Below are 12,362 nucleotides of genomic sequence, written 5' to 3'. Positions count from 1 at the left end.
TGTGACAATCTTAAAGGCTTATAATTGTCCTTACTTTAAAGATGGGGAAATGGAGGTGTTGCGGGGCCATGAGCTGGGATTCGCCTGGACCTACCTGGCTCAGAGCCTGTGCTCCTTCTACACTGGAGAGACAGAGGGCAGGAAACACCACACAGATGAAGCCAGGCCCTGCCGCAGGGGCCTGGGACTTTCAGCCCCTCCTGGACCCTTCTGACTCTGCAGTTGTGAGTCAGGGCTGAAAGAGAGAGAAGACCGAGGATGGCTCTGGGAGGGCTTGGGGGATCACATTTCTTGGGAAAGAGAAGGATTGGAAATTTGGAGATATATATATATATCTCCATATATATATATGCATATATATATATATGCATACACACACACACACACACATATTTTTTTAAATTAGGGGAAGAGGATGATGATTACACCTTCAAAGACTCCTAAAGCGCTGTCAGAAAAAAAAGTCTCATCTCCAAACTTCTTATTTTGTTTTGTTTGGTTTGGTTTTTCTATTGCTGCTAAAAAAAATAATATTTTTTTCTATTGCTCCAAACTCCTCTTTTTGGAAGTTAAGTCCTGCCTGCTTCTCGAGCTCGAGACTCACCCTGCTGGAGACCAACTGCTGTTCACATAGGATCCTTCTTTCTCTGCTTGGGTCTCCAGCTTCTTCCCTGGTGTCACATCGTGCTTGCTGATGGCACAAAGCTCTGTCTCTCCTGGAGTGTCCCTTTGCCCCTTACAGAGGCTGTGACCACAGGGCCATGAGGGAGACCGCAGTCAGGCAGAAGCCACAGTTTGAACAGACATGTGGAGGGGGACTCCATTGTTCATGCCTTCAGCCTGTGCTCGCATCCCCCAAACACACGTGGTTCCCTGGAGGTTCCTCACCCCAAGAAGCCACCTGAAGTGGTGGCAGAAAGGGGCCTCCACTGAAGTCTCACAAGGGAAATGAGTCCCTCTGGTGTGTTGTTATTTGAGTGACCTCAGAGGTCCAGGGTCTCCACAAAGTTGTTCTTTGACGAGAAATCTTTACAATGCTGTATCAAACACACAAAAAGGAAACGCTTGTTTCTTCTGAGGCCTGATTTGTCAGGGTGCCCTGGAGACAAGGGTCTTCAGGATAACCTGGGTTAATTGATTCATTCTTTACCTAGTCAGAGAGGTGGACTTCTGTGATAGTAAGATGGATGGATCTGTCTATCATCCATCTATCGTCTTGCTATCTATCTATCTATCTATCTATCTATCTATCTATCTATCTATCTGTATATCTATCTATCTATCTATCTATCATCTATCTTCTTGCTATTATCTATCATCTATCTACCAATCATTTATACCTATTATCTATCTACCTAATATCTATCTATCTACCAGCCAATCATGTATCTCCCTGTTATTTATCATCTATCTATCTATCTATCTATCTATCTATCTATCATCTCTTTATTATCTCTCTATTATCTATCTATCTACCAATGAATCATCTATCTATTATCTATCTACCTATCATCTATCAATCAATAATCTATCTTTCCTATCAATCTATTATCTATCATCTATCCTATCCTATCTATTATCTATCCATCTATCTATCTATCTATCTATCTGTCTGTCTGTCTGTCTATCTATCTATCTATCGATCTACCTACCAACTAATCATCTATCTACCTGTTATTTTTCTATCGATCTATCTGTCATCTGTCTATCATCTATCCATCATCTTTTTATTATCTATCTGTCTATTTATCATCTATCTATATCTATCTACCTATCATCTATCTATTCATCTATTATCTATGTATCATTTATCTATCTTATCCTATTATCTATGTATCTATCTATCTATGTATCTATGTATCTATCTATCTATCTATCTATCTGTCTGTCTGTCTATCTATCTCTCCATCTATCTATTGGTTTTCCTCCATAGTTCCTAGCTCATAACTCCCATAACCCTTGTTACAGTCTTTTGCTATAATGTGGGAGAGATTTAGGCCTCAGGAAACAGAATCTCTCTGACTTTCCCCTGCCTTCCTTTCACCTGCCCAAGGCTGGACTCTAATCTGATTGTGGATCATAAAACCTTCATTCCAATGATAGTCCTATTCCATACTTTGGAAGGAATGCTGCACAGAGAGGCCAAGGAGAATCCGAACAGACAGGCCTTGCTAGGTTAAATCATGCCCCTTCTGTCCAATCACATTTCAACACAGTTGTCCATGCTTCAATCATGGACAACCAATGAAGTCTCCAAACCAGGTCCAAAGGCAGGGTTCCGGGAGTTTCTGGAGAGCTCAACACGTGGAGGCTGACAGAAAGGTGAAGAAGAACTCATCTGCATGCCTGGACACTGGCGCACCCCATCTCTACGGAGCTAGAAGCTCCTGTGCTCGGGACCTTTCCAGGCCAAATCCTATGTGCTCTTCATCTGGTTGCTTTATTTGTATCCTTTTAAAAGATGCTTTTTAGTAAACCAGCAAATGTAAGTGTCTTTCTGAGTTCTGTGAGCCTCTCTAGCAAATTCATTGAACCCAGCCAGGGGGTCACGGGAATCCCGACTTGAAGCCAGTTGATTGGAAGCTCTGGAGGCCTGGACTTGAGACTGGGGAGCAGGAGGGAGCAGGCTTTGGGAGTGGGCTTTCAACCCATGGGATCTGATGCGGCTGATGCTGTCTCCGGGTAGATAACTTTGGAACTGAATTGGAGGTCACCTGGCTGGTGTCACCTGCTTGGTGTATGGGGAAAAACCCTCACATTTTTGCTCACAATATTCTTCTTCTGTGTTGACGACTGTTGCGGTGATGTGACAGCAGAGGAGAACAGTTTGAGAGAGTTTTTCCTAAAACACTTTTCATCTGCTGGTTTCTGGGCTCTCTTCTGGCGATACTGTGAGGTCCCAGGATTGGTACAGGCTGATGGGATATTTTTTCAGAGCAGCTAACTGCTGATAAACAGGACAGCAAGGTATTGGGGAATTAGACCAAAAATCAAATCTGAGGGGTAAGGTGATGCCACAAACTGAACACTGTTTCCTGAGGATGGAATCTGGGTGGGTACCAACAAAAAATGGTTACAGATTCACTCACCAAGAGCCAGGGTAGGTGGAGTGGCGTGGAGTATGAGCTGAGCCCTGGCAAGTAGTTTTGGATGGCAGCTGTGCACAGGGGCATCTCTGTGGTGTGGGACAAGCCTGCTGAGCTCAGGGTGTGGTGTCCTGCTCCCATCGACTTAATTTATGTTCTGGGACAATTCCTGGGCAGGACTTTCTTCATCCTTGGGATGACAGCTTGGACTGGAGAGTCAATCTTTTGCCTCTGGGACAGCGTTAATAAGCGTTAATAAGCAGAGCTCATCTCACCCCCTCTGAGGCACTGCCCAGACTGTCCAGGGAGCCGACCTGGATGTAAGAGAGGGGCGGTCACATTTGGGTTAGAATGATGACCTGGGAATAGTTCAGAGGCTGGGCTCTCCTGGTTGGGCATTTCCAGCTCTTTAGAAACCTTCTCTTGGCCGCAGTGCTGAGCCTTGAGGATGCAGGCTCCCAGGTTAGGGGAATCACCTGACATCTGTCCTGAAGGGGGCTCACCCCAAGGGATAAGCATAAGAAGAAATGAAGTTATGCCCCCAAGTTAGAAGGATCCATCCTTGAACCAATGCTGATGTTCATGAAAATGCATCACACATCCCAAACTCAGACTTTATCCAGGGCAGCATTGTGCTCAGCTAAAACAATAATCTGTCTGCCTGCTTTGCATGTAAGGGCACCAACATGGCCCAATTCTGACCCACAGGCTCCAAGTGGAAGTCCCTGGAGAGCGCCTTCCTTCTCCACTCAATAGGCAAAATCTTCCTAGGATAAAATCATTGGCCTGGGTAAGGTGAGCATCCTGCAGCAAAGCATATTTATGCACCAGAGAATATTTATTTCTCTGGGAGCGGAGAGGTTGAGAAAACCCAGCCATTCCCACAGGGAGAATCCCGGATTGCAGCAGGGCTCCCGCTGCTCGTGGGACTCACAGCAGCCATTGGCTTTGCTCTTCTTTTGTGAAAATGTGATGGTAATCTCCCTGCCTTGGCTGGAAGCAGAATGGGGTCGGGGATTAGACCCCAAAGGAAGGAAGGCCTAGGAGGCCTTTAGGTTAAAAAGGAGATCAGGACTCTGCAATTTGAGGCTAGGAGTACCAGGCCCAGTGTTTCTGCTTCCCTTCTGGGGCTTCCATCTGGAGTCAGCCAGGGTTGGGGCCACCCCGAAGGCTGCTCTGACGTGAGTGCTTCTAACTTGGAAGCTCTTGATCTCTCCTTTCAGTGGGTCCTTGGATGAGCCCCCTTCAAGGGACAGACAGAAGATGGCTTGCCCATGTGGGAGTCCTGCATCAGGTGGGACCAGCTCACTAGGGCCGTAGAGAAAGAGAAGGTCTACAAAAATTGTCTACTCTTCTCACCTTGGTAAGAGAGTAAATGTTTGACAGCAGAGGCTAATTGCAGTAACAAACACTTTTCCAATGTCAGTGGCTTTAACACAACCAAAAGATACCTTGCTCATATCAGCATCCAATGGGGGCTGGCACAAGGGCTCTGCTCCATGCAGTGTTTCAGGGACCCAGGCTCATCCTACTTAATATCTGTATACTCCTCTAGGTCCTCAGCTTAGATTGGCAAAGGAAGTGGGAGTGCCTTGTTGGAGGCTTGGGATCAGGCTGGGAGGGGGCACAAGGCAGCGTGCTCGCGTTATTCAGGTCAAGGGTTTTGCCTATTTAATGGGGAGAATTTGCCTATTTAATGGGGAAGAAAGATGCTCTCCTGGGACTTCCACTTGAAGCCTGCTGGTCAGAATTGGGTCATATCAGTAAAGGAGGCAGAGAGATTATTGTTTTAGTTGAGCACATTGCTGCCCTGGATGAAAATCTGGGTTTGGGATATTAGTGTGTGTGTGTGTGTGTGTGTGTGTGTGTATGCATGTGTGTGTGTGATGACATGAGGTATGACACTACTATGCTTGCTACAGCTGTCCCAGCCAACAGCAGTTTGGTAGTTAAGGACACTGGGTTTTGAGCCAGACACTCTTGGCTTTCAGTCTTGCCTGTGCACCAACCAGTTCCCTATACACTTCTTGATTTGAGGAATCAATGGAAGTGAGGCTCCAGGGTGTGGTTGGGTGGTGAGTGGGTGGCCTGGGTGGCCTTGTCCAGCTTGCATTTCAGAAGTCCGAGCAGTGGTTCCCTTTGCTCCGAGGCAGTCCTTTACCCCCACCCATTGCCAATATCTCTGCCTGTGGTATTTGTGTAGCATTTGGACAAAACCCTTGGGAGGGCTCAACGCAAGATTGGCCAGAGTGTGCTGCCCTGCAAACATAAGTATCTACAGGGCCCAGGCTGCTCTTTAAATGGACAAAGTGGTACAGTGGATGGCTGTGAGAGACTTAAGATGCCAGTCTACTTAGGTCCTCCTGAGGGTGGCTGTTCAGAAAAACTAGTATTTCTAGGCTTTCAGAAATGTCAAGAGAAGCTACATGTACGAACTTTATGTATACTCTTCTATTTTTAATGCCAGTCACCTAAATCACACTCAATACTGTGGCCCAAACCAAACACATCTGTGGAAGGGCTATTTCCCGAGGACTGGGCCTCATTCTTGGTGTGAAGCTAGATCCAGTACCTGCTTCAGGACTGGCACCTTCTCTGCACAGAGGAGAATTCTGCTTGCCACCAATGACACCCTTCTGAGTGTGCGGGAAAACACAGCTGAGTGTTAAATAAACACCCGCTAATTGCCCTGAGAATATTTGTTGAGGTTCCCTCATGTTGTAATAAGAAATTATTGAAACATATATCACCTACCGAGCTGTTAATCATTGGTAAATATATTTTAAATACAGCGGTCCATTAGTATTTTAATTTAGCCTGTCTCCTGGAGAATATGTGTTGGATCAGACAAATGTCTCAAGCTTCAGAGCCAAGGGAAAAATTTTCTCACCTAGTTAATCTTTATGTTCTTCTCTCGGGGAGGAAATTCCGGCTGCACCAGCAAGAGAAATATTCCCCCAGGAACAGTATTGATGATGAGTGTCCTTGAGGAGCTGGTGGGTGAGGCAGGGAGGCGGCAGCTTTAAAGAGGGCTCAGGAGTGGGTGGGGACCCCAGGGAAGGGCTGGGAGTTAGGGTTACTGACAGGTTGGTCGCTTCCTTGCCAGTTTACCTAAATGCACAATTTTACAGCTGAAGAAAATACAATAATATTTTCATCCATCCACATTGGACAAGTCACAAAAGACTACAATTGACGAGTCACAAAAGACTTGTCCAATGTGGATGCACTGCGCAGAATTGATTACCTCGCTTCCTTGCAGCCTTCATCCCTGTGCTGGGGGCTTCTTCAGACTTCACATTTCATCTATGCCTTTATCTCAGGGGAGGCCAGTTAGAAAGGGGCAGACACAGAGATGATGAGTGGAGACATGTCTGACCATCCCCTGCCTTGGTGATCACTGTATGAGCTTGTGGGACCCCCTCCCTGTGAGCTACTTGTTTGTTCCACAGTCACCTATAGAGTACCTACTCTGTACCAGGGACTGTTCCAGGTGCTGGAGAGGCGAGCGAGCCAGGAAGAGCAGGTGCTGCCCTGTGGAACTCACCATCTAGAGGTGGGAGGCAGTCAGTACATAGTAGCAGTCATTAATTAGTTAAGCAAGCACATTTCAGAGTGACTGCTGGGAACAGGGAACAGGGTGATGAGGCAGGGGTGACTGTCAGAGTTGGGAGCAAGGAAAATCCTGCTTTTGACTCAGAATTTATATTTTGATCTGATAGATGATGGACTGAGAGAAATAAATAATATCTCTGAAGTTTCAAAAATGGAGTGGATAGTGGGCCATTCCCTGCCTTCAGGGATTCTGGAAAAAGTGGGGAAAGCGGGAAGGCGGGGATGACGTAGTTTGGAAAGTGCTGAGTCAGAGGTGTATACTGTACCTCTAGTTGCTCAGAAGAAAGGCCTGTGCTGAAAGTGTATTTTTTCCACATCTGTAGCAGAGCCTTGTGTTGCACTGAGCCATTCACATCCCCTAGGACATCTGATTTCAGCACACGGAGGTGGACAGTTCCGTGCCTGTGGCCAGCTTTCTGCATCAAGCACGTGCTGCTGCGTCTCTCTCCTGCCTCAGCTGGAGGGCCCTCAGCACAGTGCAGGTGCAACCAGGAAGTGAAGTTAACAGCCCCGGGGAAACCCTCAACCACCGTCAGATGTGAGGTGGTGGATAAATGCCCCAGCCTCCCCACTCTCGAGTGGGACATTTCCAAGGAGCATTCTGTTTGGTTCCTCCAAGAGTCTGTTGAGCCTCAGTTGCCCATTGATCTGCTCATCAGTGTGCATGTGACTTGGTTTCTTCCTTGTTCTCCCCAGGCTCACCCTTCTGCTTTCTCGAATAAACCTCTCAAACTCCCTGCACTTGCATCTGTCTCAGGAGCTGTTTTGGGGGATACCGGAATTAAGTAAGACAGACACCAGCTCCATCAGGGAACATGCATGAGAATGTTCATCATGGTGCTGATCAGGGCAGTGGCAGATTGCCCAGGAAGAATTGGAGGCACAAGAGCAGAGGATGACTGAGATCAGGACCTCAGGGCACACTAATGCTTAAAGGGCAGGCAGAGGAAGAAGAGCGTGTTCTTCTAAAAGCCCACAAACAGCAAACATGAACAACCAAACACGTAGACAAAGTCCTCATCAGCCTTCTCGTCTTCTTCTTTCTGTTCTGTCCTCTACGAGCTGTGAGGTCATAAGCAGTTTTCAGAGGAGCTTTCACATCCCCGGCATAGCCCTATCTGCGATAAGATTTGCAATTTGCTAAGGTTGCTTGAAGCATGGTGTGTGGCATGAGATCCACCCGCAATACCTCCCTGACCAGAAAGTATCTCTGATTGATACTCAGTCAAAGTCACCTCTTCTGCCTGGCACTTTCAATCTTTTTAAAGTATAGAATTTTATCTTATTTTTAATTGATACATAATAATTGCACATATCCATCAGATATATGCTACATTTTGATACATGTATATGATATGTGGTGATCAAGTCAGGGTATTTGGGATATCAGTCCCTTCAAACATGTATCATTTCTTTCTGTTGGACACATTCAGATCCTCTCTTCTAGCTGTTGTCAGTTTCTATCTTAATCAGCTCTCTGTAAAATAATGCTGCATAGCAAACAGCCCTGAAACTCTGGCATCTGCAAATAAGCATTTATTTTTTGCTCATGCATCTGCAGATTGGTGAGAGCACCTCTAGTTCACATGTTTTGGGCTCTGGCTGGAAGGGCAATGGCTAAGTGAGCCACATTCTTCTCAAGAAAGAGGTTAGATGGCGGTCCCCGGGGGTGAGCAGAAATGTGCAATATGTCTTAAAGCCTTGGCTCTGAATTCACAAACTGTCACTTCCACTCACTTCTCATTGGATAAAACAAGACCTGTGTGTCCAAGCCCCTGATATCAGGGTGTGAGGAAGCATACTCTCCTCATGAGAAATGTGCAGTTATGTGTGTAAATGAATACTTGCTAAACATTAATATCATATCGGGCTCCACAGCACATGATCTATGCTTTCCTTGTGGAATTTACAACTTTCTACCCTCCATTACGTGCATGTCAATTACATGCCCGCTTTATCTCCCAACCACACTGAATTTCTTCAGGGCAGAATCCATGTGCAACCATTCTCAGTACCTCCCCACCAATTAACTTAGAAAAGGGGTATTGCACATAGGAATATGTGGTCAGATTCGGGGGTGTATTTTGAAGGTAGGGCAAGCAGAAATTGCTGACACACTGGAGATGTACTACATAAGAGAATGAGGGAGATGATAATGTTTCTGACCTGGGCAATTGAGAAAATTGAGTTGCCCTATATAGGTATGGGGGATATTGTGGGAGGAACTGATGCTCAGAAAATGGAAAGTCATTAATATCTATTTCATTGCTTTCAGAAGTGTGGGATGCTCAATATTTATGGGTGGCAGAGGAAATGTTTAGGTGATACACAGATCCACGAACAGTTAACATTGAATCCGAGAGTTAGAAAACTGTTTATCTTTCAATTCTTTATCGACTCTTTTGATTAGTTAAGAGCAGTCTCAGTTTGGTGCTAGGACATCTTTAAACACTGGCTGATTTCCTTTTTTAGAAAAGAGAGATTACACTGCAGGCTTAGAGAATTGAGCTGGCAGCAGTATCTAGCTAGATTTAATAACAGCATTTTCATTTCATTGTAGTTCTTTTTCTGGATAACTTCTCTTTATGACTGTTGATGCTGGTTCATTTACAGCCAAGATACACATTTCCTTTAAAAGTGGATTTACTTATGTTAAAAAGGGAATCAATTTACAAAGAACTGTATAAGTAAATTTATCTGTCCATTTATTTAGGAAATATTTATTGAGTGTCAACTATGTAAAGGATATTGTTTTAGGTGCTGGGAATACAGCAGTGAACAAAAATAGAGTGAAGCTCAGGCTTTCATGAAGCTTGCAGGCTGGTGGGGAAGGTGGACAACAGTACCACAGTTGAAATAAACGGGTAGAGTAGCAAGTAATTTTTTCTTTTTTTGAGACAGGGTCTTGCAGTGTAGCCCAGGCTGACCTGATCACAGCTCACTGAAGCCTCAACCTCCTGGTTAAGGCTATTCTCCCACCCAAGCCTCCCAAGTAGCTGGGATCAGAGGCACACCCCACCATGTCAGGCTCAATTTGTTTGCAGAGACAAGGTCTCCCTATGTTGCCCAAGCTGGCCTCAAACTCCTGAACTCAAGTGATCCTCCCGCCTTGGCCTCCCAAAGTGCTGAGATGACAGGCGTGAGCCATTGCACCTGCCCCACAAATATTTTAGATGATGAAAAGTCCTATAGAATAAATAAAACAGAAAAGGGGAATTGGCAGTGGGGGACAGGAGTTGCAATTTAAGTAGGGTGGCCAGGAAACGCCTGGTGGAGGAGACGACATTTGGGAAAAGACCCCAGGGAGCTAGCCACACTGGTCTATGAGAAAGAGCATTCCTTGGCAGAGGGAACAGCAAGGATTAAAGCTCTGTGGCTAGAACATGCCTGGCACAGACAAAGAAGGGCAAGCAGCCCAGTGCATATGGAATAGAGGGAGCAAGGGAGAGAGTAGTAGAAGATGGTATCCAAGAGGTAAGAAGGTGGCAGGATCAGGTAGAACTTTGTGGGACACAAAGTGTATGTATGTAGCTGCTACCCAGGTGAGGTGGGAAGTCACTGGGGGATCCTGAGCAGGGGAGTTAATGGCATAATCTGTGTTACAGTTTAAAAGCATCACTGTGGTTGTGTCGAGAACAGACTCAAGGGAGCAGGGGCAGTATCAGGAATTCCTGAGGTGGAGGCAGTTGCAGAAATCCAGGTGAGAGATGCTGATGGTTTGGGCCTAGGGGACAGCAAGATGTGGTCCAGTTCTGGATATATCTTGAAGGTAGAGCAAGCAGAATTGGCTGATAGATTGGATCTGTGCTATGCAAGAGAGGGAGGGAGATGATGCTGCTGTTTTTTTTTTTTTTTCCACTTCACGTTTATTTATGATCAAGTACAATGTCAAATAACATTCAGAAATTAGCCATTCTGGTCTGGGCACAATGGCTCATACTTGTAATCCCAGTACTTTGGGAGGCCGTGGCGGGCGGATCACAAGGTCAAGAGATCGAGACCATCCTGGCTAACATGGTGAAACCCCGTCTCTACTAAAAATACAAAAAAAAAAAAAAATTAGCTGGGAGTGGTGGCGGGCGCCTGTAGTCCCAGCTACTCAGGAGGCTGAGGCAGGAGAATGGTGTGAACCTGGGAGGCGGAGCTTGCAGTGAGCTGAGATTGTGCCACTGCACTCCGACCTGGGCAACAGAGCGAGACTCTGTCTAAAAAAAAAAAAAAAAAGGAAATTAGCCATTCTGTTTTCAGCTCCCTACCAAAGGTAAGGATCTAGGGTGAAAAATAAGCCCTGGACCTCAGAACCAACAGGACTCAGATTTTACCTATATCCAAAAAATCCTGAGCCAGAAAGTTTATTTACTCATTTTAAAACTTCTGTTTTAGGTTCAGGGGTACATGCGCAAGTTTGTTACATGGGAAAATTGCGTGTCATGGGGGTCTGCTGTACAGATGACTATGTTACCCAAGTAATAAGCATTGTACCCTATAGGTAGTTTTTCAATCCTTTTCCCACCGTCCACCCTCAAGTAGGCCCCAGTGTTTTTTTTTTTGACAGAGTCTTGCTGTGTTGCCCAGGCTGGGATGCAGTGGCATGATCTTGGCTCACTGCAACCTCCAGCTCCTAGGTTCAAGCGATTCTCCTGCCTCAGCCTCCTGAGGATTACAGGCATGCACCACCACACCTGGCTAATTTTTGTATTTTTAGAAGACAAAGGGTTTCACCATGTTGGCCAGGCTGGTCTTGAACTCTTGACCTCAGGTGATCCACCCATCTCAGCCTCCCAAAGTGCTAGGATTACAGGTGTGAGCCACCGCACCTGGCCTGTTCCCTTCTTTGTGTCCATGTGTTCTCATTGTTTAGCTCTCACTTATAAGTAAGAACATGCAGTATTTTGTTTTCTGTTCCTGAATTAGTTTGCTTAGAATAATGGCCTCCAGCTCCATCCACGTTGCTGCAAAGGACATGATCTTGTTCTTTTTTATGGCGGCATAGTATTCCATGGTGTATATGTACCACATTGTCTTTATCCAGTGTATGGTTGATGGGCATTTAGGTTTATTCCATGCCTTTGCTATTGTGAATAGTGCAGTGATGAACACATGTGTGCATGTCTCTGTATGGTAGGACGGTATATATTCCTTTGGGTATATACCCAGTAATGGGATTACTAGGGCAAATGGTAGCCCTGTTTTAAGTTCTTTGGAAAAACATCACACTGCTTCTCACGATAGCTAAACTAACTTATGCTGTCACCAGGAGTGTATAAGCATTCCCTTTTCTCTGCAAACTTGCCAGCATCTGTTTTTTTCTTTCTTTTTTTTTAGATGGAGTTTCGCTCTTGTTGCCCAAGCTGGAGTGTAATGGCACAATCTCGGCTCACTGCAACCTCTGCCTCCCAGGTTCAAGTGATTCTCCTGCCTCAGCCTCCCAAGTAGCTGGGATTATAGGCGTGTGCCACCACACCTGGCTAATTTTTTGTAATTTTAGTAGAAACGGGGTTTCACCATGTTAGTCAAATCGGTCTTGAACTCCTGGCCTCAGGTAATCCACCCTCCTTGGCCTCCCAAAGCATTAGGATTATGGGCGTGAGCCACTGCACCTGGCCTTGACTTTTTAATAATAGCCATTCAGACTGGTGTGAGACGTATCTCACTGTTGTT

The sequence above is a fragment of the Pongo abelii genome, chromosome 18 (assembly GCF_028885655.2).
Source record: "Pongo abelii isolate AG06213 chromosome 18, NHGRI_mPonAbe1-v2.0_pri, whole genome shotgun sequence".
Lineage (NCBI taxonomy): Eukaryota > Metazoa > Chordata > Mammalia > Primates > Hominidae > Pongo > Pongo abelii.
The sequence above is the reverse complement of the archived record's forward strand: the minus strand, read 5'-3'. Positions refer to the sequence as shown.